Here is a 26785-nt window from a genome sequence, read left to right on the forward strand (position 1 = left end):
CACAATTTTGACTAAAAGGGATCACTGACTGACTATGGGAACTTCACAGTCCCAGCAGTCAGTGTGGAAGCTTGATCACTGGAATTGCGCAATGCGCAGTTCAATCTAGGCCAGGGCCAAGGCCTGGGAGAGGCTATGCAATATGGCCAAGCTGGGAGACTAGCTCCTAGAATTATGTAGTGCACAGTTGGAACCAGCCCAAGACAGGCTCTGCGCAATTCCAAAAGCCAAGGCAGAGGCCTTGAGCTCCCAAATTGTGTAGTGCATGCAGTGAAATGTGAGATTCGGGCAAGGGGACCCAGATCTTCCCATGGGGAGTGTGAAAATAAAGTAGATCTGAAGGATGATGTCATGATGGGTGTAGATCTGACTAAGTGTTGATGCATGAATGTGAAACAAGTGCAAAAATTGATAAAACTGAAACACAACAAAGCATGTGAAGAGAGTCACCACAACAACGGTCGTTGGTGAAAACCAGAAAAACTCATGCGAAACTTGGGAAAAGAAATCTGTAACTTGAAAGAACACTTCTACAAGCTAAAAGTAGTTAAAACGCCAACAGTCTTTCAAAGAAACAAGTGAAACAACACTCTCGCAAGCTAAACAACAAAAAGCGACGAAGAAAGTGGCAAAGACAATAAAAGCAAAACTCACCCCGAAAAGTGATGACAATGCTCTGAAGGTTTCTTGATCTCCTCGGGAATGCTAGAGCTTAATGATCGAATGTACAAATGAGCTATATAGGCATCCATTACATAGAATTGAGCCAATTGGAATTTATGACGCGTATGCCTGATATCAAGGACAAAAGTGACACTTAGCGGGAACTTCTAAAGATAGAAATGTGCCACCTAATATTCAATCCCTTCTTCCTAGGGATTGTTCTTTCCCTTTAGTTTTCTTTATTTTCCGAGGGCGTGGGGAACCTGCCATACATTACTCGGAAAGATTGCACAATTCTGGGATAGACTAGGCAACTCTCTGGCTCATGCACTGCAGTTTCTGAGCACATTGAGGTCTTGTGCAATTTTTTAGCACAGTGAAGTCCTGCGCAATTGCTGGGTTGAATGGCTCTAGGATGCCTCATGTTCTGTGCAATTTCCTAGCTGAAGGCTAGCTATCCACTAGCTCTATACTATTTTGGAGTTGAAGGCTCGCTATTAGCTTGAACTGCGATTCCCAAGAGCAAGGTTGGTTGCCCTCAAGGATTACGCAATTCTCTAAGGCAAGCCCGAAACTGGGTGGAAACGAAGTCAAGAGATAGTATTGTAGGTTAGACAATAAACCAAGTAATAAAACACAAGTCATAATGCAAAGGATGAAGTTCAATCAAAGCATAAGTACCTAGGTCAGTGCGAGATGAGTGGTTGTAGTTTAGAAGGGAGGCTCCAAAATGAAGCAAAAGAAAAAATTTGGAAGGTGGTTGTCGCTGCGACAACATTGGAGACACACTAGAAGAAATCCAACTCTCTGTATGTACCTTGTCTCATATAAACTGAGCCTAAATCTTCTAGAAGTATTGTCGATCCTTCGATTATCACATCTTATTCACTAGCTTGAGTTCAAGATGTAGTTCCTATCATTTTTTTATTGGCAGTGCACATACCAAGCCAAGTCAACTGAGTTGTTTCGATTTGAGATGAGGGCTATACAAATGCACAAGTAATATAGATTGTCAGAGTTTTGGTTTCATCTATGGTATTGCTTCGCTGCCAACAGGCCTGGACAGTACCCTGAGGCGCAGTCACTTCAGGAACACAAGCATTGCTCCGCTGTTAGTGAGCTTGGATAGTACCCCGGTGGAGTTACTTGCTTCACCTCTCTACGCAGGAAGCCTTTCTCTTGTTTCACCTTTATTTTATTTTTCATTTCATTTCATTTTCATAGAACTCTGCATTGGCACTTATTTATTTCATGAGGCAGAAGAGGGATCCTGACTTATTGAGAGAAAAAGAGGTTGTCCCTTCAGAGAAGGATGTTTATATATACCTCTGACATACTTTTTAAGGTTTTCGCCCTGTACTTGAGTGAGTTTAAAAGGGTTAACTGAATATAGAAAACCAATTAGAATAGGTGGTACTAGTTAAAAGTGAAAGTGTTGTGATTTCAACAAGACTCACTCTGAAAAGAATGTATTTTCCATCAGGGTATCATCAACTAGAAGAAATGCAAGATCTTCATAAAGAGAGGGAATAGATAGATAACCAAGAGTTGATAGTTGTATAAGTCCTCTTGTATTTCACCCTACTTGTCTCAAGAAGCCAAACATGGTTTCATGTGAAAACTAATCCTATGTGTGCACAAGCAAAGAAGAAAAGGAAAGAAGTAAGAGAAAGCAAAAGAAAGTAAGAAAAACAAAACAAGAAGGCAAACACTACTACTCCTGATCTAAGCAGAGCATGGGCCAACTCACATGAAGTGATTTCCAATGCAACCGCCAATGTATTGGTTGATCCATGTAGGTGATAGTATGATTGACAAGAAAGATATTCAAGCATACCAACAGACAAGAAAGATGAAACAATGCAAACCAAATCGTTTGAAGTTTGAATGCGTCCACAGAAAAGAAAATATTAAAAGCACATGAAAGGCACTCTGCAGACGTATCATGGTGTTCTGTCACATTACGTATGGACGACAATCATGTACACACCTTTGAACTTGACAAACGAGAAAACATGAAGAAAGAATAAAATTTTTGTTTCGCAACAGTGATTTCCACGTATGACTCCTCCAATGCATGAGCAATAGGATCATGTGATTCTGGTGGAGGATGCGAAAATTGTGAATTGGATTGATTTTCAATGTGAACAAGAGAGTGATGAGGAGCCTGGGTAGATTCAACATATTTCTGATCGAAAGTGGGACTGACCTCAAGGCTATGAGAACTTGACATAACCATTAGCTCGGGTTGAAGTGCCTCAACAACTTGAGGAGTTTCCACTTCATCAAAATATGGATCATCAAAAACCGGTGGCTTGGAAAGATCAACAATAGGTGAATCAGAATCTTGATCACATGAATGAGTGAAAAAATCATGACGGTAATGATCAGAAAATTCAAGATGGACAACCAAACCCTCGTGATCTAACGAATCATAGAGGGGTTGATGAGAAACAAAATATTTCACCCTCTGAGTTTCTAGAAATGAAAGATGAGAGATCAAGTGGGTCCAAGAAGAATGATTTTCCTCTCCGCAATCAAATGATAAACTGACATCTCGCGTGTTCTATGGAAGATCGAAAGTGGAAACATCCGAAGATGGATTTTCACAAGAGGAAATAGAAATGGTCGAATCACAGAAGATGTTGGGATAAAGCAAATGAAGTGCAGACAGAAGGAGGCCATCCTTCACCGCAGATTCTTGTTCATATTCCCACACAGTCATAAAAAATGATAGCACAGATTGACTATTCAACACCAACATCGTCCACAACTTGATCCTCATGAACATCACATGTGGAAAACAGAACGGATGAACACAACACACCAAAATCTAGAGGATCAAAGGAACCAGTAAACGGAGGCTAAGCATATGAAAGCACGTGAGAACCATCAAGCTTGCAGTCCAGAATTGCGCAATAATCCAGAGAAGGTGGGATAGGAGGATATGGTGATAGCTCAACAGGTAGGTTCACAACTTCTCCCACCTCATCCTACCGAGTTAGAGTTGTTTGATGAGAAGGGGACGTAAGGTCACTTAGGACAACAACCTTGTCCGTCTTAGATTTCGAAGCTCTAACACTAAGGTATGTTGGGAGGGGTTCGAAAGATTCTAACTCATGTGAACAAGATACTGAAATCTTTCATTCAGAAATTTCCAGTCAACTTCATCTTCTAGAAATTCAAAACAGTAATGATGGAAATAATCATAAAAGTGCGCAATTGATTCATCAAGTGCTTTACACAATTTTAAAATTTTGTGATGAAATGCTTTACGCTCATAAAAGATGAAACCATGGCCTAATTCTCTGATCATGTGCTCGAAAGAGTGTATAGAGGTTGTGGGCAATATGTGACATCATTGCTTGATGTGTCCTTCAAACATGGAAGCGAACAACCCACAAGCAATGTCGTCTGAGGGGACCGCATTCTTGTCGTAGAAACCTAGAAAGGAAACTGCGTGAATTAACAAGGATGTTTTTCTTTCACCATCAAATTTGAGTTGTGACAAGTCATCTATAACATCCACTGACACGTTGAAATCAGTAGCATGAGAAAAACATGGTGAGGTTGTGATTGTGATATAAGTCATGAATGATGTGCATATTTTCAAAATAGACTTGAAGGGATAAGTTTATCATCTGGCCCTCCTTCTAGTGCCAAAAATGTTGATGGCGCTGCACCCGCCAACATTCAGGGGATCTCCCCGGTAAGAAGTCCCAACTAGACCTCAAATCGTTTGGAGTAGGACTCCCACCAGTGGGTGGTAGTGTAATGCTTTGACTGTGGTAGCACAAAGATAAGTATGATGACTTTGGGTTGAAGCAAGTGTGTGACCTTGCAGCGAGTTAAATGAGATGCATGGGGATTCTAACACATGGAGGGGAAAAGGAAGTGTGCCCCTTAGAAGCCTATAATAGTACACAACCTAAAAGGAACACATGAGTAGAATGACATCACAAGATGAAATACGGAATAATCCACAGACCAAAGTGACCAGTTAATCCAACAACACGCATTCAACAAGATTCATACAATTGCATACAAATTAGTTCATAAGAAAATGTGTAAGTCAAACAACATACATTGCTAAAGAAACTAAAATAATCCAACTACAATAAAAGCATATGCATGAAAGTGTGTTAGCTCTTTTATTATTATTATAAGTGAAAGTTCCATCCATACATACACCACTAACAGCCACTAGCCCCAATACTGGAGATTACAGTCAATAACACCTGCTCCTCCAAAGAAGTATACTCACTCTATGTTGTTGAGAAGCCAAGGCTCGTCACAATACTCCCAAGCCTTTTCTAAGCTTAATCCTAGCCAAAAGTTTGGCTCCCAAAATCTCGTTCTATGAGTTATGAGGTTCTATTTATAACAAAGGGTGGGGTGACCCTTGATATTCCCCTTTGTGACTCTTTGACTACCCTCATGACTCTTCAACTTCTTTACAAATAACTCATTACATAACATGATGACCTTTCACATTCCACTAATGACACTTGGAATTTCACTTACAACATATTTACAAATAATATTACATTTTCCACATGTACCCATGTAAGACAAAATAGGTTAGAGACAACCTAACAAGACAAAACACTATGACTCCGAAGTTTGGGGAAAGACCAACTCGGAAACCTCCACTTGGTTCTTCTCAGTGACATGCCAAGCTTGATACTGCATGATGGTGTCCCCCAACTGCCTTATGTTGTCTTCCTGAAGGCGGACTCTTGTCTCCATGGCATCCGAGTGTATGGTCTTGAAACCTTTATCCAACTCATTTTGAAGCATGAGCAGCATGATGTTGACCTTGATAGGACCACTGATGTACTTTTGCATGTTGTATGCGTTCAGTTCCAAGTCTTCTCTCATGGCCTCTCGTCTCCGCTACTCCACGTACTCATCGATCTTTAGCTAAACTTGGTTCTTGTGTTTAACATTGGTGAGAGAACCTGCATCTATTCACTTTCTTCCTCAGTTGTTGGCTATTTCGACTCATCAACCTGTATTGGCATTGTTTTCTCTATCATTGTGCCTTGCCTTTGTTCTTCTTCCCGCTTCTACTTCTCTCTTGTGCTTTCCTCTTTAGCTACCATCCTTCCTTCGGTTCTTTCTCTTCTTGTTGTGATCTCAGTTCACTACCTACAAGCTTTGATTTCTCTCTTCCTCTGCTTTTTTTTTTTCTGTGACCTTTGATTCCTTTTGCTTCTACTACCTATAACTCATGAAAGAGTGAGCCATGTTCCACCGCACCATAGGCTCAATTGCACTACAAACTCTCTAACAGTTGGTCACCCTAGATCCAGACCATTAAACCATGGGGAAAGATCATGCTAAGCAACATAGGGTAGAGTCATGAAGGCTATTCTCCTCCATACAATTAGCTCATTAGTTTATTTCTTTCTTCTATATTCATGCGCTCCAACAAGTGCTAGTATTTTCTCTTCTCTACACATCTAGTTAGTCTTCTTTGATTGTCTCCTTGATTCCTCATGCTTTTCTCTTTGAATGCCCATCTCTCTAAATGTATCTTCCTAATTTCGCATTACTTAAGCATAACCCATGATTGCTCCTTAAATTTTTTATTTATGTTTCCTGCACACTTCTCTAGTTTTCTCATTCATGGTCAAATTCTTTGATACATTTCCTACCAAGGTTTCAGAAACTCCTATTTAGACCTGAAAAGTATTCTACTGGTATGTCACCCACACCTCTCAGCAAAGATGGCACTATTGTCCCAGTCTTCTCATAACTACCAGTAGTTATTACTACACCTTCAGATTTGATATTCTAATGAAGGGAGTTTGACAATCTCAAATATCATGATCCTTTGGCACAACCAATAATTCATTGATGATATTAGTTCTCCAAATTTCATTTTTTTGGCTTCCCTTCCTCCTCATGCCATCTCATGGTTCATAACAAGGTTTCACCTCTTCATCAAGCATAATTAAATTATAATTGCAATCGATCCAAGTCATTTTCCCATTTACATTTACACACCCATAGGAGGATCAATAATATAATTAATTGCAATTACAATATTAGTGGGAGTTAAGTGTTGGGGATACAACATCTTCCAACCTCTCCAACAATAAAAAATCATGTAATCCATGGAGACTATTCCCAAGAGAGGATTACTCCAAATAAAAACTCAAATAACCTCTAAATAACCCCTTCAAGTGTGAAAAATTACCAAGTGAGGTAGGATGTTCAAGCTAATAACCTCCGAGGTAATAAAATGGATTAATTTAAGCATTGAATGGTTAAATAAACCTCAAAATGTGTGCACAAAGTTTAATGCTCAGTAAAACCATAACCAAACCTCCCAATTATCACCAACCAATAAAATCAACATGAACACATGTGCTAATGAGTTGCACAAGGAGGTGAGGGGTGCCTCGAGTAAGTGTTGTACCATGGAAATAAGTTAGATCTCCTATCAAAACCCATCTTGATAAGAACATAATGAAAAACTAGAAGTTGCACCTAGATTTAAAATTACAACACGCCAAGAATGGACTATAACATGGTAAAAACTATTCAAACCATAGGAGCGAGTTTCTCCATCAAATATGTATGTAGTATCCCCCCAATCTAATTTCATCATCAAACACATTTGCGTCTAGGTGGTGCCACTCAATGTTAGAATATCAAGTCATGTCAACTATGGAAATCCAACCAATTGAAAGTGCACTACCACAACACACATCATCTAACCACATCAAGGTCATAGGAGAAGGAGGTGGTAAAAATGATAACCCATCCAATCATCAAGTATATCCCACTACATCTAACATAAGAGGAACATGTAAAACACCCCTCCTAGTAACAAAAATAATACTCATCATTATGGGCATGTCACTAGAAAACCCCACAAAACATTAAACATCTACTTGAAAATACCATCATCTAATTACTTGTGAGGATATAACCACCATATAAAAACAAGATGTAACTCAAAAGTCATAAACGTTTATACCAAAAACACTATCCTTAATTAGATAGCATGCTCCATAACTAACAAATATACAAACTAAGGGAGATCAACTAAGCAAACACACAAAAGGAACACTAAGTGAAGGGAGAGATCAACTAGGCAAGCACAAAAAAAAAGAAGCCTTAGTGAAGGTAGAAGAATCTGAAGTTTACAGGTATGGCAACCAGGAAAAAAGGCTTCAACAATTGGACATAATCAAAGAAAAATATTGTTGGAATGGTGGATATAGTCAAATTCAAACCATCTCAGAAAAAAGGCTTCAACAATTGGACATAGTCAAAGAAAGATATTGTTGGAATGGTGGATATAGTCAAATTCAAACCATCTCACGTTCGATTCGGTTTAATTATTAAATTACGGTGGAACTTCTGAAAAGCGGTCGTAGAAAGCTGACACAAAAAGAGATTGATGTTTTTGCAGATTTTCTTCAAAGTGATACAGCGAAAAAATACAGTACTCATGTTAGGCAGTTGCTTCGCGACATTACAACAATGGCTGCTTCTCGCTAGAAATGATGATGCTACGCTGAGTCCAGGGGCAAGATTGTGTGAGGTTTTGTAAGCTTGAACGTTTTACAAAACAATTTTGAAATCATTTTTAATTTTCTTTACAGTATTTTTTAAAATTTACACTAATAATTCAACAATTTGATTAGCTAAATGCAACCCAAATCAATAAACTAATTTACAGAGATTTAATTCTCTTGATGAGATTTGCGCAAATTAAACTATCCAATGCATAAAAAATCAAGCTAGTTATAAATGAAAATTTATATTATAAATTACAGTCAAGCTGTTTATAAATGAAAATTTAAACACGAAATTATTTAATTCTAATAATAATAAAAATTATTTATAAATGACTCTAATTCATAAGATGAAATAGACTTTTTATTTGATATTCATCTCAATTTCTAAGTATTGAAAATATTTATGCTGAACGTTTCCTTGGATTCTATTTCACCCAGAAATTTACACTGGGGTCACCGTGTCATTGAGATGCAATGTTGTGATTGATCAACAATTACTGAGAAAATTGTGTAATCAAATTTTATAATTTGTATTGTCTGGATCTATGTATAATCACAAAATCGAGAAAATTGTGTAATCAAATTTTATAATTTGTATTGTCTGGATCTATGTATAATCACAAAATCGAGAAAATTGTGTAATCAAATTTTATAATTTGTATTTTGTCTGGATCTATGTATAATCACAAAATCGTGATGGTTCAAGCGCATAGTAGAAACACAATGTGCATTTGAATTTGAATTTGAATGCGTACCTCCAAGTTGGAGTCAATGGGACACAGTGCATAATAGAAATTGAGGATACACCTGTACGTAAAAACCTCGTGTAATGCTTTATGTAAATATTTGTATGTGATATGAGGATGTTTTGTATTAGAGATATGAGCTATAAGGTAATGGTGGGATCGATCTAAAGTTTGATTTTGTGTTTTGGGTCCACACTAAATATATTTATTTATTTGGAAGTTCGAGTGAGATGCATCAAGCGGTGCTGTTGCCAGATTGCCACCCAAAATCTAAAACAAGACTTGGAGGGATGTACAAAGTTACAAATAGTCCCAGGTTACACAAACTTATCATAATAGGTACATATGTATCGAGAATCTTGTTCTTCAGATGTTACTTTCAAAAGAGGTTTCAAAATTTTTATGCACGTCCCCATAGCTATGCTCCTTCTCCAAGGGTCCGTTTGGAAGTACTAATGTATAGAATCTGTCCAAAGAGAGAGCAACTGACAAACATAACAAATTAAGAGAGCAACTGTCCAAAGAATCTGAGAAAATACCAGAACTCAGAAAACGTCTATGAAGTTCATGAACCAACAAAAACGTATCAAAAGATGGCATATTACCGTTATTTCCTCTAATAAAAGCATCGCCGTACTTGTTCTTTAGTTGGCCATTGACATATTCTTCTGTCTGCTCCATTGCTATATTCATATACCCATCTAAACAAGCCAGTATGCCTGCAGGCAGAAGAAAAGTTTTTCAGTTATCAAAGTAATAGCTTTGAAATCATTTAATAAAAAAGCGTCAGGATTGTCTTGAAAAACTAAGTTTTTCAAGGCATCTATTTCTAAATCAATGCTTATTCGACCCACATCTATCCCCGTTGAACATTCTAAGTCCTCTCAAACAAGTCAACGTTGGATAGGTTTTGAGTTCCACCTCACCATTGTTTTTGTCAATATGCCCGTCCTTAATCATTTCGTTTGGAAAACTATGGCTAACTGACTATTTTCCACCACAACGGCATAAACTAAGCTGCAAATTGATTGGTTGACAGACAACTGAACCTCCCCTAATATGCCCCAGTGGAAAGTGTACTGACATAAAATACGCATCTGTCCAGACCATAACTGATACGTTCTCAAAAACATCGTATTGCACCGGCTGATGCAATTGATCATAAACAAAATAAATGGTCTGTGCCATAATGGTAGATAAATCAAGACAACGAGTCATTTCCAGAATTTTATTGATAAAAATTCCAGATATGTTGACTAAATTCTTCCCTTTTAAGTGTTATATTGTACCAATTGATACATTCTTTATTAAAATTAAACAAGATGTCAAGACAAAATAAAATCAGATCCACTTCCGACTGGTAGATAAATCATGTAAGCAGACTCATCTTCCCTAAAGATTATAAGGAAATCAGTCAGGAATTCTGTTAAACATAAATTCAATCATATTCAGTAAATTCTCGCTTTTTCTACTCATAACAATTGAATGGGTGAGAGAACTAGTGGTTGGCACCCTAATCCTTAAATATACATTACTGAATTTTCTAACTGATTAAGAATATTCCTAAGAGCTCATCAATAGTAAGAGACATCTCAGAAATTCTGCCCATATATGTTTCAAGTCGCATTAAAAGAACTTCACTTAGATGTATGGTTTTTAATGCCCCATTATAAGAACCAAACAATGTCAATGTCATCACATTCTAAACTCCAGCCTATAGTATATAACGGCCACCACCCTACATCCTTGTACAGGCAAGTTGGGCACCTTTCAGAGACTTCTTCCATATTTGCAACTAGAAGAATCATTCTCTTCTCACCTTATTGATATTGCTATTTTAGAAGTTTCAAACAGTCAAAAACTTCCTTGTTATCAGCACTTCCAAATTCCTCTTCATCAGTCTCATATGTAAAACCCAAGGTTAAAAACAAGGGCCCTGCAGAATATGCAGTGTTACACAGAGACGTGTACCCCAAGGGTACCGGACACGCTCCAAAGACGTGGATACTCCAAAGGGGGTTCCCCCACATCCTCTTTTTGGGGGGATGCAAGAAAAATGCAACAGGGAACATCCCCTTCATAAAAGGAGATCCCATGCTACCTTTTTGTTAGACACCTAATCCATAAGGGTTATGGTGTGGAATAAGAAGCATCACAAGAAGTCTAAAAGACTTTGGAAGATGAACCCAAGGCAGTCAGAACATTGTATTTAAATGTGTATCATATTAATGAAAAAGCATTCACACCTATTCTTTCATCTGTGGTTTGCAGCCTAACACTTTTTACAAAAGTCTGCTGGTTTGAACACCCCTCACTGTTTTTTGTAATTACTAGTAATATTAATTTTCTTAAAGTAAGAAGATAGAAAATGAAGGATAGAGGAGAATATCAACTTCTAAAAGTTTTAACATACCATTAATTATTCCAAGATGTTTGAAAAAGTAGAATTTCATATTCCATTCCTAATTCAGCTGACTTCACAGTTTTTAGGATTTCAGGATTGCAGAATTTCCATTGAATTCTATCATGTAAGAAGGTATATGATTGGCATTTAATCAAGAGCACCATGCCTTTCATGTACCCTGATGTTGGTGATGTTGATTGTTGAACTCCCCTGTCATGATTTTAACAAAAATGTACCCTTCACTCAAGCCAAAATGACTGATTGGGCATCTCAAGTTTTTTCTAACATAATTTCATGCTTGGTTAGGCAGCATTACCCCTCATGTCGGCTTGAGTGATAAAGGACTTTGCATATTTGTGGCAGCATGGGGAGTATTTTTCTGCAAGTTCTGATTAGGCATATTCATAGATATCTTTGGTAGGGTCCACCTTCATTGTATATTTGAGTTGTGGATCTACATAGACACTGTTGACACCTAATCCTCAGCGGTTGGGTGAACTGGAATGTGAACAGTCATCAAGAAGATGAACTGATCAGTCACATTCATGTATATAAACAATAGCTACCTAATGAAATAAACGAATCAGTTTTTCTGTCCAATTTGGAGTTACTCCTGGTCTGACATGGTATCAGAGCCAGGTTCTAAGAATAGTCGTAACTCCTCTCATTGATTCTCTGCGCCACAATACCTGAGCGCTGCCTCTGTCCTGCGCATGAATACCTGAGCGCTGCCTCTGTCCTGCGCATGAATACCTGCGCGTCTCATTGATTGTCCTGCGATTCTCATCGGTTATGAGTCCTTTTCGCTGCCTCTCCACCGCTGACAAAGGCTCAAGATTCCATCGTGGTTTCGCTGCCTCATCAGTGTATGAAAGCTCTGGGTTCATGTCACGATTGGTTTTAACCACTCGCGTATAGATCAGTTGACCAGTCTCAAACTTCTCAAACTTTGGTGTATACCTTTCTTTGTGAGCCTTCAACCCAATATTTGTTTGGCTTTGTATACCTGAGCCTACCAACCTTTGTTAAAGTAACATTGTCACAGTCGTGACGGAGACCACCGCCCAGTCTGAGAGTCTGATTATCGAGTCACGTTAGGTCTAGCACTGTGTCTCCAGGAGCTAGAGTTTTGTCTACGAAGGGCGAAGAAGCGTCGGCAACTGAGGGCTTTGTTGTCCTCTCCGCCTCCACCTCCAAACGGCAGCACATTGCATACTTGGTCACCAGTTTGGTTGCTAAGAAAATGTTTTGATCCAACCCCTGAATAAATATATGGGCATGGATTTGCGTTAATGTTTCTCTATCTGCACAGAGCTGCAAGAGAGATGTGTAAGTATTGGCGTTGTATTCGACTGCGAGCTCGACGACATCCATAATCCTTTTCAAGCGATCCTCTCTGAGCAATGACAACATTGGTATCGGCTCTTACCTTTAATTGCAAAAAAAAATTGATAGATTTTCTGGAGTTAAGGTGAATTCACACTCGGATTTGTGAACTGAGTATAGTTTTTGAGACTTTGAAACTAAACTCGTGGAGATCAGAAGCACGAACCGAGCAGGGATATTCTAGTTTTTGTTTTTGCGTGATCAATTCTTTGTATCTGACTACGTAAAGTTCTGGCACCGTGCGTTGAGCTATGGAGCAGCTGAGAATATTCATGAGATTCAAGTAGATCTGTGGGTAGTAAAACAGTTACATCTTGCAGACAGAATTGATAATAGACGGGTGCATTGTGTCAGCGTTGTGAAAAGTTTTTTTTTGTGATCTTCCTGTCAAGAGCGACATGCTTCTGCCATTACGAAAGCAAATTTTTGAATAAAGGATGTGCTGACCGATTGGTTTCTGGTATCAATTGGTTTCAGTCTTTTTGAATGAAATACTCTTCAAACTCTTTGAACATAGATTTTATCATTTAATAGCAGCAATTAGTCAAGAAAACAGAGCTCCCGCCTGTCATCCTTTCTTGTGAAATTTGGAGAGAATGTCTGAACTTTAACACCGTCATATTTTATTACTGTCTAGAGAATCAAAGGGATTTATGGTGATTTGATTGATTATTTCCCATAGAGATTTTTTTTCACTGTATATCAACAGAAGTAACTTTTTTTTACAGAATGCATTCAATCATCTCTATGATAGGAATAGTTCTCACTGGCAAGGAGAACTATCCCGAATGGTCCCAGATGGTAAAACACACCCTCATCTACAATGAGTTGTGGAAAGGAGTATGTGTCGGAGAAGAAGACAAAGACCCTGTGCAGCCTACATCAGATAAAGAGCTTGTCATTTGGGAAAACAAGAACAGCAAAGCCTATGCATTGATCGCAGCATCTGTAAATGAAGAAGTAAGTCGTCATATTTCATCTTATTCAACTGCCTTTGAAGCTTTACAAAAGCTGAAAGAACTCTATGACTCACATTCTGCACTTGAAGTTATTCAGCTCATGATTAAACTCTTCACTCTTGAACTGAAAAATAATGATCCTCTTGCTCTTGCATCTGAAGTAAAGTCTATAATGCATGATATTAAATCCACTAAGGTTGAGCTGGATATCCCTCTTATTGCTTTTCTCAAGGCACTCTATCCTACCTACTCCAATTATCTTGAGTCATTACAAGCAAATGGAAATCTTAAAGATATAACCTTTGACTCCCTTGTGAAAAAGTTTGCTGAAAGAGAGAAACCCTTTGGAAAGAAGACAATCCCTGAATCTTCTGAAGAGACTATTTGCCTTGCTCATAAAGAAAAGCATCATGCTCAAGATTCTACAAGAGGAAGAGGTGGACAAAGAGGAAGAGGAAGATACTTTAGAGGCAGGGGGGGCAGACACTCTCAAGGAGAAAAGGCAGATCTGCATTGCATTCGCTGCAAACGAAATGGATCACATGATGCTTCTACATGCAAGCTACCATGGGACAAAATTGAGCAGAGAAGAAATCAGCAGAAAGGTAAAACTGATGATACAGACAAAGGTAAAGCACCTGAATCCGCTCACTATATTGAGGCACAATGTAACATTGGAGTAAATGAATATTTGTTTAATGCTTCACTTACTTCTTCGAAAAATGATTGGCTGCTTGATTCAGGAGCAACCTGTCATATGACTCATAGGAAAGATTTTTTTGAAGATTTCACTGACAATGTTGATGGAGCAGTATACTTTGCAGATCAGTCAAAAATCAAGCCATCAGGGCTTGGCACAATCAGGCTTAAACTGCCTGGTCTTCCAGACTTTCTTCTGGATCATGTTCTATATCTCCCACAGCTCAAGAGAAACCTGATGTCCTTGGTCCACATCCGCCAGCAAGGTCACTCCATTCATATGTTTGATGGAAAGCTTGAGGTAAGAAAGGCATCTGACCACTCACTTGTCATGAGGGGAATAGAAGAAGAAAGACTTCTTAAACTGCAAGGAACCTCTGCTCATGCACAACATTTCTCATATATTTCTCATCATGAAGAAGGTACACTTCCATCAAGTTTATTATGGCATGCTAGATTTGGACATTTAAACTATGACAGTCTTCACTTATTGAAGAAAAATGGTGTTGCTGGTTTGCCTACAATTCCTAGAAAACATAAGCAATGTGATGCTTGCATTCCAGGAAAGCATAGTAAACAGTCTTTTCATGATTCACATTCAAGAGCACATAAGAAGCTTGAACTCATTCATTCAGATTTATGTGGTCCAATGCCTGTTCCTTCTGCAAATGGAAATAAATATATCATGACATTTATTGATGATTACACCAGAATGTGTTGGGTTTATTTATTGAAGAACAAATCTGATGCTTTTCAAACATTCAAGAATTTTCATAAGTGGATTGAAAATGATGCACAATCTCATATTGGGTCTATTCGCACTGATAATGGAAAAGAATATACATCAAATGAATTTGAAAACTATCTTCGCCAACATGGGATCAAACATCAAACAACTGTGCCTTATAATCCCCAACAAAATGGTGTAGCTGAAAGAATGAATAGAACAATCTTGAATATGGTACGATCCATGCTTTTCTTCAAAAATGTATAGATAATGTTTTGGGCTGATGCTGTTCTATGTGCTGCATATATAAAGAATAGATGTCCATCTAGTGCTATAAGAAACAAGACTCCTTATGAATTGTGGTATGGACATGTTCCTTCGGTAAAACATCTCAGGATTTTTGGTTCCACCTGTTATGCTTTAATACCAAAGGTACATAGAAACAAACTTGGTGCTAGAAGTTGTAAGTGTATCTTCCTGGGGTATTCAAACACCTCTAAAGCATACCGTCTCTATGATGAAGTAAATAAAAAGTTTGTTGTATCTAGAGATGTCATTTTTCTTGAATCATCCAAATCTAACAATGTTGTTGAGCGGCAACTTGATCGCTTGGATAGATTCGCAAAAACAAAATCATTTCAAGAATTTGATAATCAGATTCCACATCTTGAAGGGGGGATTCCTATACTAGAACAACATGTGGAATCTTCTTCTGAAGAACAATCTCCCCTGCATGAAACTCCAACAACAGATGATGCCTTAAGTGATGTAATTGATAGAATTGGGAGACTCAATCTTGATTCAGTCCCAACTCAATCAACAGAGCAGCCTGGACCATCTCAGAAAGGTCCCCCAAAGTGGCTGACAAAGACACTTGAAAGTGTTCATCCTGATGAAATTGGAAAAACAGGAACCAGAAATTCAAACCAACAAAATGGAGGTGATGTAGATGACTCTAATTCACCTGTTGATATGGATGTTACTTATGATTGTGAATTGAACTTGTCTACAGATTTTGAACCAACCTCCTTCAAAGAAGTTGCTTCTCATGATGAATGGAAAGAAGCAATGAAAAAGGAGTATGATTCCCTCATAAAGAATGGCACTTGAAAGCTGTTTGACCCTCCATTTGGAACCAAACCAATTGGCTGCAAGTGGGTCTACAAGAACAAGTACAAAGCTGATGGCTCACTTGACAAGCACAAAGCTAGGCTTGTGGCAAAAGGTTTTGCATAGAAGGAAGGGGTCGATTATGAGGAAACTTTTGCCCCCACAGCAAAATGGGCCACCATTCGAACACTCTTTGCACTAGCTGCTCAGAACGGTTGGAAAGTCCATCAAATGGATGTAAAAACTGCATTCTTGAATGGAGATCTAAAAGAGAATGTTTTTATGTCCCAGCCTGAAGGATTTGTTGTGAAAGGACATGAACATAAAGTATGCAAACTTGTGAAGTCCTTGTATGGCCTCAAACAAGCACCACGAGCCTGGTATGAAAAACTAACTAAGCATCTTCTGAAACTCAACTTCAATCATTTAGATCTTGATGGTGCAACTTTATTTGTCAAGAAAGTTGGAAAAAAAGTTGTATATCTTGTTGTATATGTAGATGATCTTTTAATGACAGGGAACAATGAAAGCTATATTGCATCCATAAAGAAAGAATTAGGAAAAAGTTTTGAAATGACTTATTTGGGCTATGTTCATTACTATCTTGGCATTGAAGTAACCCAACATCCAAAATCCATATTTCTTTCTCAAAAGAAATACATTGGAGATTTGTTAAACAGATTTGGCATGACAGAGTGCAATCCTCTTTCTACTCCAATGGAACAAAACTTAAAGCTCACATCTATTGAAGGAAAGGAATTTGAGGATGCAACAAAGTATAGACAGCTTGTAGGAAGTCTCATCTACCTCACTACTACCAGACCAGACATTTCATTTGTTGTTGGAATCCTCTCCATGTTTATGCAAAAGCCTTGTGAGGGACATTGGTCTGCTGCAAAAAGAGTTCTAAGGTACTCGAAGGGAACTCAAGACCTTGGAATCAAGTATACACAAGTGGACGACTTCAACTTGATTGGATACTCTGATTCAGACTTCGATGGAGACAAAGAAACTGGGGTATCTACTTCAGGATATGCTATGAGTCTTGGATCGGGAGCTGTCTCCTAGAGATCACGCAAACAATCAGTTCCAGCAGATTCCACAACAGAAGCAGAATACGTGGCAACAGCTGAAGCAACGAAAGAAATTGTGTGGCTCAGGAAAATTCTTGAAGATTTGCAGGTAAAACAAGTACAATCAACTCCACTCATGATTGATAACACCTCTGCAATAAAGTTGGCCAAGAACCCAAAGTTCCATGATCGTACTAAGCACATCAATACTAAATATCATCTGATCCGACATCATGTTGAGGCCAAAACAATCCATCTCCGTCATTGTTCCACAAATGAGCAAATTGTAGACATCTTCACCAAAGCGCTTGGAAGAGAAAAGCTTGAAAGATTCAGAATGATGCTTGGACTCACCAACATCCCTTCAGATTAAGGGGGGGAATGTTGACACCTAATCCTCAGCGGTTGGGTGAATTGGAATGTGAACAGTCATCAAGAAGATGAACTGATCAGTCACATTCATGTATATAAACAATAGCTACCTAATGAAATAAACGAATCAGTTTTTCTGTCCAGTTTGGAGTTACTCCTGGTCTGACAGACACACTCCCTCACATTGGCTGCTTATAGTCCCTAACCGTCCTTAGAACACCCTTGATGTTGAGGGTAATAGTTGTGCACATCGCTTGATTGCCTGCTGAACCTTAATCCCTTTAGAACACCCTTTGAAGTTGCTTAAATGACTCCATGGCCCAAATAAATAAGGCACTGAACTCCCTTTCAATGATTACACCAAACCCCATTTTTCCCATTTCCTAATTTCATTTTCATTGTTCCTAGATTCCCATTACTCCCACTCATACTATATGAAATGAACCTAGTGACCAATATGGAAACCTCCATTGGCTAGTAACCTCTTCCTCAGTCTAAAGTGCAGAGGAGAGTTGGTGAAGTGACAATGATCGATCTCCTAGTTCCACAAGGCTAGTACCCTATCTTTGGGAATTCAATCCAAGGGTGCTGTAAGATTCCAAACAAGGAAACTACCCAATTTACCTGTTGTTGGGAAAAGTATCCAATACGGAATGACCCTATCCCACTCTAAGGGTGATAGTACCTCAGCAACAATCGAAGCAAAGATATCTAAGATTTCTTCTTTATGAAAGTAAAATAGGGGAGAAAGAGATCCACTAACCGATGTCTTTCGCTAATGGTTGATCCAATCTTCTCTCCTTGCTGCTTGCTCCCAGCTCCTTACTCTTTCACTGGCCCAGCTACACCAAGATCCTGCAAAATGGCAAGAGAGGGAAACTACAAGAAGCATACATTCATAATTGATTCAAGGATTAGAATAAATCAAATACACAAGTATGACAATACATCATTGAGACACATGTATATAGAAGAACCTCAAATGCTTTATTAATGGAAGAAGTAAAGTTCAAGAAGTGATACAACCATAAGAGGCCCAATCCAGCATCACCTTCCCAGCAGAAAGAAATCTCCTCTTCACCTCCTTCAAAGCAAATCACCCAATAGCTCTAAACTCAAACCAACAACACTTCCTTACATTCACAAGATTCCAGCCCCCTTAGACCTCATGAGAGAGCTCTATATATAGGAGTTATGGAGAAAGGATGAGTCAGCTTGAGAGCTGACTAGTGTCCTCTCTCACTTTAGTTATTCTTCAGTTCTTGAGTCCACTTGGAGGTTCTTGCTTCCACTTGGAGATCTAGACCCTCTTACTCATCACCAGTCGAATTCCTTGATCCAAGTGTCATTTTGGAAGCTTCCTGGGCGTTGACACCTTGAAGAATGACTGTGCCACATGTCCCAACTCGCCCAGCGCAGGTAGCCTTCTTTGCAGTTGACATTCAGCGCAGGTAGACAGTGGAGCAGTTGACATTCAGCGCAGATGCTCAGTGGAGCAGTTGACATGATCCAGAATTGCCTTGTTTTTGAGTGTTTTCAGGTGGAGAACTGTTATTCAGTGCTATAGTTTGTTGACCTTGTTCCTCTAGGGGTAGGAACAACATGTTTAGGGACTTTGGATCCCTTAGATTATGGACATTTCATGCTTCATTCTGTAAGGCACAAAAATGTCTATAACAGTTGCCCCCTGAAGTATGAGGTCGTTTATCGGGTGAAATGCTTTATCAGGAGGATCCGAAGTTCATTCAATCGCTGAGAGATGACCTGTAATAAAATACAATACAATACATTATTTTTCATTCTGCTTTCATGATCTAGCTGAGGCGGGCATTCCCATGCTCAGCTTTATAAATTCATTTTGGTACATAGAACAGACGATCGTCTGATGGTAGACTAATAATTCTCTGCTGAAATTATCATCCTTTGAGTAGGATGATCATCTGCTGCAATGATGTACATGTCAAATGTCTTTATATTTCCTGAATATATATCGCAGCCTGGATGGATGAAACTAGATCCGGGGTCTTCAAACGCATTCGATCTTCACTCTAAGTACAAGTCGATCCATGTGAGAATTGCGCTGAAGTCGAACATGGAAAGACATCACTTGATTACCGGTCAATGATGAAAACCGTTAACAAGCGCGAGAGGAATCACCGATAACGATAACGACCCTCAAGGTACTGCAGTACAATTCACGTGGTGTGAATAAAGGACTTGGCGTCGAACACCACGTAAAATCTTTCGGTCGAAGGTCATGATGTATACTTGTCGCCGGAAGTGAGAAACTTGCCATTGAGGCATGCAAGCTTCAAAGTACTGGGGGTTTTGTTCCTAGATCAAATCCTTGGATAATGAGCTGAAGTCGACAAGAAGCGATCCGTCAAAGGAGGGCCTCAATGAATCCTACATCAGTGACACAGAACGGAGCTAATGATTTTAGTGGAGGTGAAAACAATCTGTGACATATGATTCAGGGAGGCGGTCATGGATGGATGAAGGATAATGTATGGCAGTGGATGGGACACGGTTGACTCATTCTGAACAACATCTCTTGAACATATAACGACACTGATGCGATGGATTGGTAGCATTACCCCAAATGGATGGTTTGGCGAGACCATGGTGATGAGTCCGGTGAATGAAACAACCCAACCCGATGTGGTACGGAGGAAAAGTGTCATGTTCAAGAGCGACTTGCTACCATTAAAGCTTTGAGGTTCTCCCAATTTTTCCCCAGTCATTTCTGACCAGTACCTCTTTATTTTTGTCAAGCTTGAGGAGGATAACATATGCTTGTTCTATAACCTGTCCTTCGGGCAAGCCCATCGCTATGTTTTAACGAGCCTAGCGATAGGGAAACTCGTTCTCGTCTAAAGACAAGTTTGTCGCTATTTAATCATTTTAACGAGTCTAACGACAAGGAAAACTCGGTCCTTTTCATTTTTAGAGAGTCTGAAAAGGTACAGAAAGTTAACTCCAAAATTCCTTTTTCATCATCTAATCCCTTAAGTCCGAAAAAGTGTAAAACAATACAGAAGGGATGAGTTTTCGATAACTTTAACGAGCCGAATAAAACAAGCGCTCGACCTTTTTGTGCAATAATCCCTTAGGTCCAAAAAGATTAAAATCTAGAGGAGGGATAGCTCTTCCGGTCACTTTAACGAGCTGGAAGGCCAAAACTCGGCAAACTTTTCATATTTTACGAGTCAGATGAAAAGAGCTTAAAGAAGACTCGTCTTTTGAGGAACGAGTGATAAACAGGGATAGCAACTGATTCCAGGTACAGGTTGGAATTTTCCAATCACGGCAGTGTCACAAGGATGGCTAGGTGAAATCACTCTTCGCAGCTGTTCCTCAAAATGGGTAAACAATCATATGGAGGTGAACGATCGGCCAAATGACAGTGGAGGTGGCAGGTGCAAACACGACCAAGGCTTTTTATGGCTGATAAATTTACGATCACAGAGGTTATTTACCGGAAATAGGTTCATTTTTTATTTAAAAATGAGCTTAAACTTTGGGGAAACATTGTTCATTGCTTTTATTTATTTTTTAACGAGCATGAAGACCGCGTTAAAACTGCTCGGATCTTGCGTTTATTTTTTAACGAGCATGAACTTTATGCTAAAACTGCTCGATTATACCAGTCATAAGATAAGAATGTCTCCTGAAAGATACCATTTTTTATAGATCTTGCGCCTTACCAAAGCTATGCTCCCTCTCATCCTTTTTTTATGCAAGCTCGGAAACGGCTAATCCTACGAGTTTAAAGGGTTAGACCTACAGGTTTAAAGGGAAGACCTAAAAATTTAAAAAATAAATAGTCGCCCCTCGCTTGCACTCCAAAAGGTTGCATGGCCCCAGGTATAAAACAGAGTTTCAAGGTTACCTCTACTTACCCTCCGCCAAAACATTTGTTTTAATCGAGAGAGGCTTACCTCTTTCAGGTTACCCAAAGATTGTCTCGTTAATCTTTCAAACAAAACATTTCCTCGGCAATGTCTACCGAAATAGACAAGGGTGAATGACTGGTGCCAGACATGTAACTTTGACAAAAGAATCCTATTCTAGAACAACCCCTCTTCCATCCACGGACGGGGTACGAACTAGTCATATTCTCTCGCGGAAATTCTATCTTATACCCAAGGTTTTCTCTGCCCATAGCAGACCAGGATGCATGCCCCCTGGGTTCCAGTCCTCTCTTTCCAAATCACTCGCACTCATCGGGAAGAAGGACTGGGGGTGGAGACATTTCTTGATTGAAGAGACCATTCAGGGTTGGTATGTGACTATTTGCGATGCGTGATCCCGGAAATGAAAGTTGGTCTACGAGCTTGACCATTCTTCCTTCGTGTGGAAAACACATTACTCTAAAGTGTGAGGAGACTATTGCTCCCATGCAATATATATAGTCTCGTCCAAGGAGTAGGTTATAATCCAAGGGTTCTTGAACGACCATCACGTTCATTTGAACGGTCTTCCCTTTCAATGTTATAGGCATATTGGGGAGGATCCCTAATGGTCGATTGGTTCCTTTATCGAAACCCGAGAGATTTCTTATCTCAGGCAAAAGCGTCGGGGAGCCCAGTGCTTTCCAAGCAATAGAGGAAAGGATACTCACAGATGCCCCTTCATCAATGATAGTGCCAGCCATTACCATTCTGTATATTTGGACTATGATTCTGAATGGTATACTGACTGGCAACCGGGGTCTGCCTAGTTGATTCCAATCAAAGGATACAACCAGGTTGCTTGGTGGTGGGACCGAATATACGGCCGGATATGACCCTGACGATGTTCCTTCCTGCGATAAAGGAATGGGCGCATTGCCCTGATGCTCATTAGAGTCTGTGTTGATGAAAAGAATCTGGATGGTGTCATCCTTATTCTCTTCAGTGAGGGTGTCATTTGAAGATGAGTCTTCAGTGACGGTGTCATTTGAAGATGAAACTTTTGAAGGGAGAACCGGGTCAACTGCCGTTTCGACCTTTGGACTTTCGTCCGGTCTGGATTCAGTAGGTTCATTTTCAGTGACTGACGCTTCAGCCGACCACTTGAGCGGGCCAGCTGTATTCTCAACCAACGAAGGACTTGGCACGAGTTTTTTGTATCCAGGAGGAAGTCTCAACGGTGAAACCGGACGATCTTCCAAAACTCTCTTCGCTTCGTCTAAGAAGGGACAACGGTGAATGGCGTGATCGCCTTCACACAGTCTGCAGGGGGATCTTACTCCCCCTCTCTGTCTTGAACCTTCACTTTCGCTGGTTGACGGTAAGCATTCAACATGGCTATCAGAGGTTGATGCTCCCGAATTGTGCAAACGAGGGGACCAGTCCCTTAGTATCCGGGGAATACAGGGACAATCTCTATGGAAGTGGTCTCCTCTACATATGACACATGGCGATTTAGGCCCGGTCTGTGCTGTGTGTGGATTTTTGTCAGATGTCTTTTGCTTGCCCCCAGTCGCCTTAGGCTCCTTCTTCTTCTTCTCTCTCTTCTTCTTCTCCTTCTTCTCCATGGGAGCTTGGCTTTTGCCGGCTCTACCTTGCGAAGACGAGGGATTGGAGGAAGAGTTATAGGAAGTAGAAGGCTGGTGGGCAGCTCTAGACTGATCTAACTGTTGACTCGACTGTTCAGGAACCATGGTGTTCTGAACTACATTGGTTGAGAATAGCCAAATTGGCAGGCCAATTGTCAGTCCTGGAAGCGACAATGTGGCCATGTGGGGCGCACCAACTTCTCCCCAAGAGGAGAAAGGACTAGGATTTCCATCATGGGGAATTCCTTGGTTGAGGCGTTCCATGTTCTCAACCTACAGATCAACGCAAGAATAGGAGGTGATTATGTTCCGTTTAAAATAAATTTTATAACGACGCTTTAGACACAACTTGCTTTTTCACTTTTTAAGAGTCGAGAAAAAGCTAAAGATGACTCTAGTCTCCTTCGATGTTTTAACGAGCCCGAAGTGACAAATGCTCGGATGGACTTTTTCAGTTATAGAGTTTGAAAAAGGCCAAAAGACACTGCTCTGGAGATCTAGGCAGAGGGTGTGCCAAACCTTTCGCAAAACCACAGAATACGTTTTACGATACGGGTGGTCGATCTTCGTGAATGCTGTGTTCACTGCATTGCGATCAGTAGGGCGGCTGACACGGCTTCCTATGGATAAAGGCTTTGTTCCTATAGGGGTCTCCCAATATATACGCGACGGTACGTGGGAGCACAAGTCCGTATTGATACTTATCGCTTCACCGTGGAGGAATCACCCAACCACTCAACGCTAAGATATCACGTTTAACGACGCCGGAACACGTATCTAGCTTAGACCTCTATGTGTTTGCGTTATGTTTCAAAGTGTTGTTATGTAAATTCAATTCATTTTAAGTTGATCTTGTTTAGCAGTTTGCCTTTATGGATCACCACGAGATGTATAATACAACTTCCTAAATGCAGTCTAAGATGATAAGCAAGCTTTTCAATCTTTCAACTTTGAAAATCTTAACTACTGAGGGAAAAGAAAGACATCATCTTTTCACACAGATCATAGAGCACACACTAATGCACCTTTCCCTAAATCAACATACAAGCTGTCAAAATGCACATGCACAATGCAGGTATTTCTTTTCTCTTTCTTAATGTTGACGTATTACAAAAAGAAAGCTGTTGTATAATTTTGAATTCAATTTCAAGAGAAAGCAAACAAGCTTTGTCCAAAATCAAAAGACACCTTAAGATTTACTTGTCTCAACACTAGAAATACATAAATTCAAACCATATGACGAAAGCGAAAGCTCAATCAGCTATGAACAGCAAACAAACTAACTCTTAAGATCAATACGACACTTATCACAGGTCTAGATCTAAGAGGCCACAGCAAGACTAGTTCACTTTTCGTTATGGGAAACTGCAAATGATATAAGAAATACACAAAGAACAAACACAGTTTCTTTATACAACCGAGGCGGAATAGTGGCAAGGAAAGGGGGTTTCAGATAGGTACATTGACTGATAACAGGCTGCAAAAACAAGGATGAAAACAGGGCAATAAACAGCAGGGAACCCCAGTTGCACAAGGAAAAACTGGTTTAGCGCAGGTAGTACACTGTCAGTTTGACATTCAGCGCAGGTAGCCCCTTCGGGACCTGCGATGAAATGCAGACTGCCTTCACAGTGCCTGCAATGAAGAGAGAAACTCTCGTTTCTCTTGGTTTCCGGGTCACAGATTGCTCAAAAATTCACAGTTTTTGGCCAAATCAAAAGCTATCAATCAAGTACACACTAAAGGGTAATTAGAAGGATGAAAAGCTATCACTAAGAGCTGTTCAGAGTCCTTGTGGAGCAGCTCTTCAAATCATAAACATGCCTAGAAACTGAGCTAGAGTAGCTGCCCTCTACTTTGCATTTGAAAGATCCAAATGCAGTTCGATTCGGTACTCCCTGTGTTTAGGAAATGAATAGCAAAAACACAAAAAACCAACAAGATACGATCCCCAGCGGAGTCGCCAATTTCTTGTTGGGAAAAGTATCCAATACAGAATGACCCTATCCCACTCTAAGGGTGATATTACCTCAACAACAATCGAAGCAAACCTATCTAAGATTTCTTCTTTATGAAAGTAAAATAGGGGAGAAAGAGATCGACTAACCGATGTCTTTCGCTAATGGTTGATCCAATCTTCTCTCCTTGCTGCTTGCTCCCAGCTCCTTACTCTTTCACTGGCCCAGCTACACCAAGATCCTGCAAAATGGCAAGAGAGGGAAACTACAAGAAGCATACATTCATAATTGATTCAAGGATTAGAATAAATAAAATACACAAGTATGACAATACATCATTGAGACACATGTATATAGAAGAACCTCAAATGCTTTATTAATGGAAGAAGTAAAGTTCAGGAAGTGATACAACCATAAGAGGCCCAATCCAGCATCACCTTCCCAGCAGAAAGAAATCTCCTCTTCACCTCCTTCAAAGCAAATCACCCAATAGCTCTAAACTCAAACCAACAACACTTCCTTACATTCACAAGATTCCAGCCCCCTTAGACCTCATGAGAGAGCTCTATATATAGGAGTTTTGGAGAAAGGATGAGTCAGCTTGAGAGCTGACTAGTGTCCTCTCTCACTTTAGTTATTCTTTAGTTCTTGAGTCCACTTGGAGGTTCTTGCTTCCACTTGGAGATCTAGACCCTCTTACTCATCACCAGTCGAATTCCTTGATCCAAGTGTCATTTTGGAAGCTTCCTGGGTGTTGACACCTTGAAGAATGACTGTGCCACATGTCCCAACTCGCCCAGTGCAGGTAGCCTTCTTTGCAGTTGACATTCAGCGCAGGTAGACAGTGGAGCAGTTGACATTCAGCGCAGATGCTCAGTGGAGCAGTTGACATGATCCAGAATTGCCTTGTTTTTGAGTGTTTTCAGGTGGAGAACTGTTATTCAGTGCTGTGGTTTGCTGACCTTGTTCCTCTAGGGGTAGGAACAACATGTTTAGGGACTTTGGATCCCTTAGATTATGGACATTTCATGCTTCATGCTGTAAGGCACAAAAATATCTATAACATTACCGCAAATTTTTGAGTTCTTTCAATGAATATTTCAGATAGAAATTTTATCAAACATGTCACACGCAAATTGTTGTAGGTGTATCTTTTAATTTTGTTTTTCCAGAACAAATTATACAGTGCTCAAGCACTAAAACAGACTTCAAAAACCTTTATATCAGACCCAGAATTGAACACACAGTTTATATATAACAATATGTAAATTGTATTATCACACAAGCAGTCTCTTCTTCCTTGAAATTTGAATATAAAGATAGCAAATAGGAACAATAGAACCTGATAAATATTCCAGCAAGCAGAACTGAATACAATGGGTTATTTCGTGGAGGACTTCAGCTCCCAATGACCAAGAACAAAGAGAGAAATTATTTCTTGAAATCTCAGTGACCAAGACAAGCTACAGAACTCTCTTCTGGAAGCTTCAGTACCTACTTTATTCTAACAACAGCCATATCAGCTATCATTAACTCCAATGCAGCTCATAAAATAAGCAATGGACCAATACATGCACAATAGGGATAATCTCTGGCTCTGGTTCGAAT

General features: G+C 39.6%; 1 long non-coding RNA gene across 1 annotated transcript; it reads right to left on the reverse strand.

Moving 5' to 3' along the window:
* Positions 1-8916: 8916 nt before the first annotated feature.
* On the reverse strand, positions 8917-11791 carry LOC149256765 (uncharacterized). The gene is made up of 2 exons (XR_016267297.1): positions 9553-11791; positions 8917-9432 (listed from the first exon to the last, which is right to left on the reverse strand). It is a non-coding gene; the product is annotated as an uncharacterized LOC149256765 (long non-coding RNA).
* Positions 11792-26785: the final 14994 nt, after the last annotated feature.

The sequence above is a fragment of the Pinus tabuliformis genome, chromosome 7, assembly GCF_031772625.1.
Source record: "Pinus tabuliformis cultivar Carrire ecotype Pingquan chromosome 7, CPIR1, whole genome shotgun sequence".
Lineage (NCBI taxonomy): Eukaryota > Viridiplantae > Streptophyta > Pinopsida > Pinales > Pinaceae > Pinus > Pinus tabuliformis.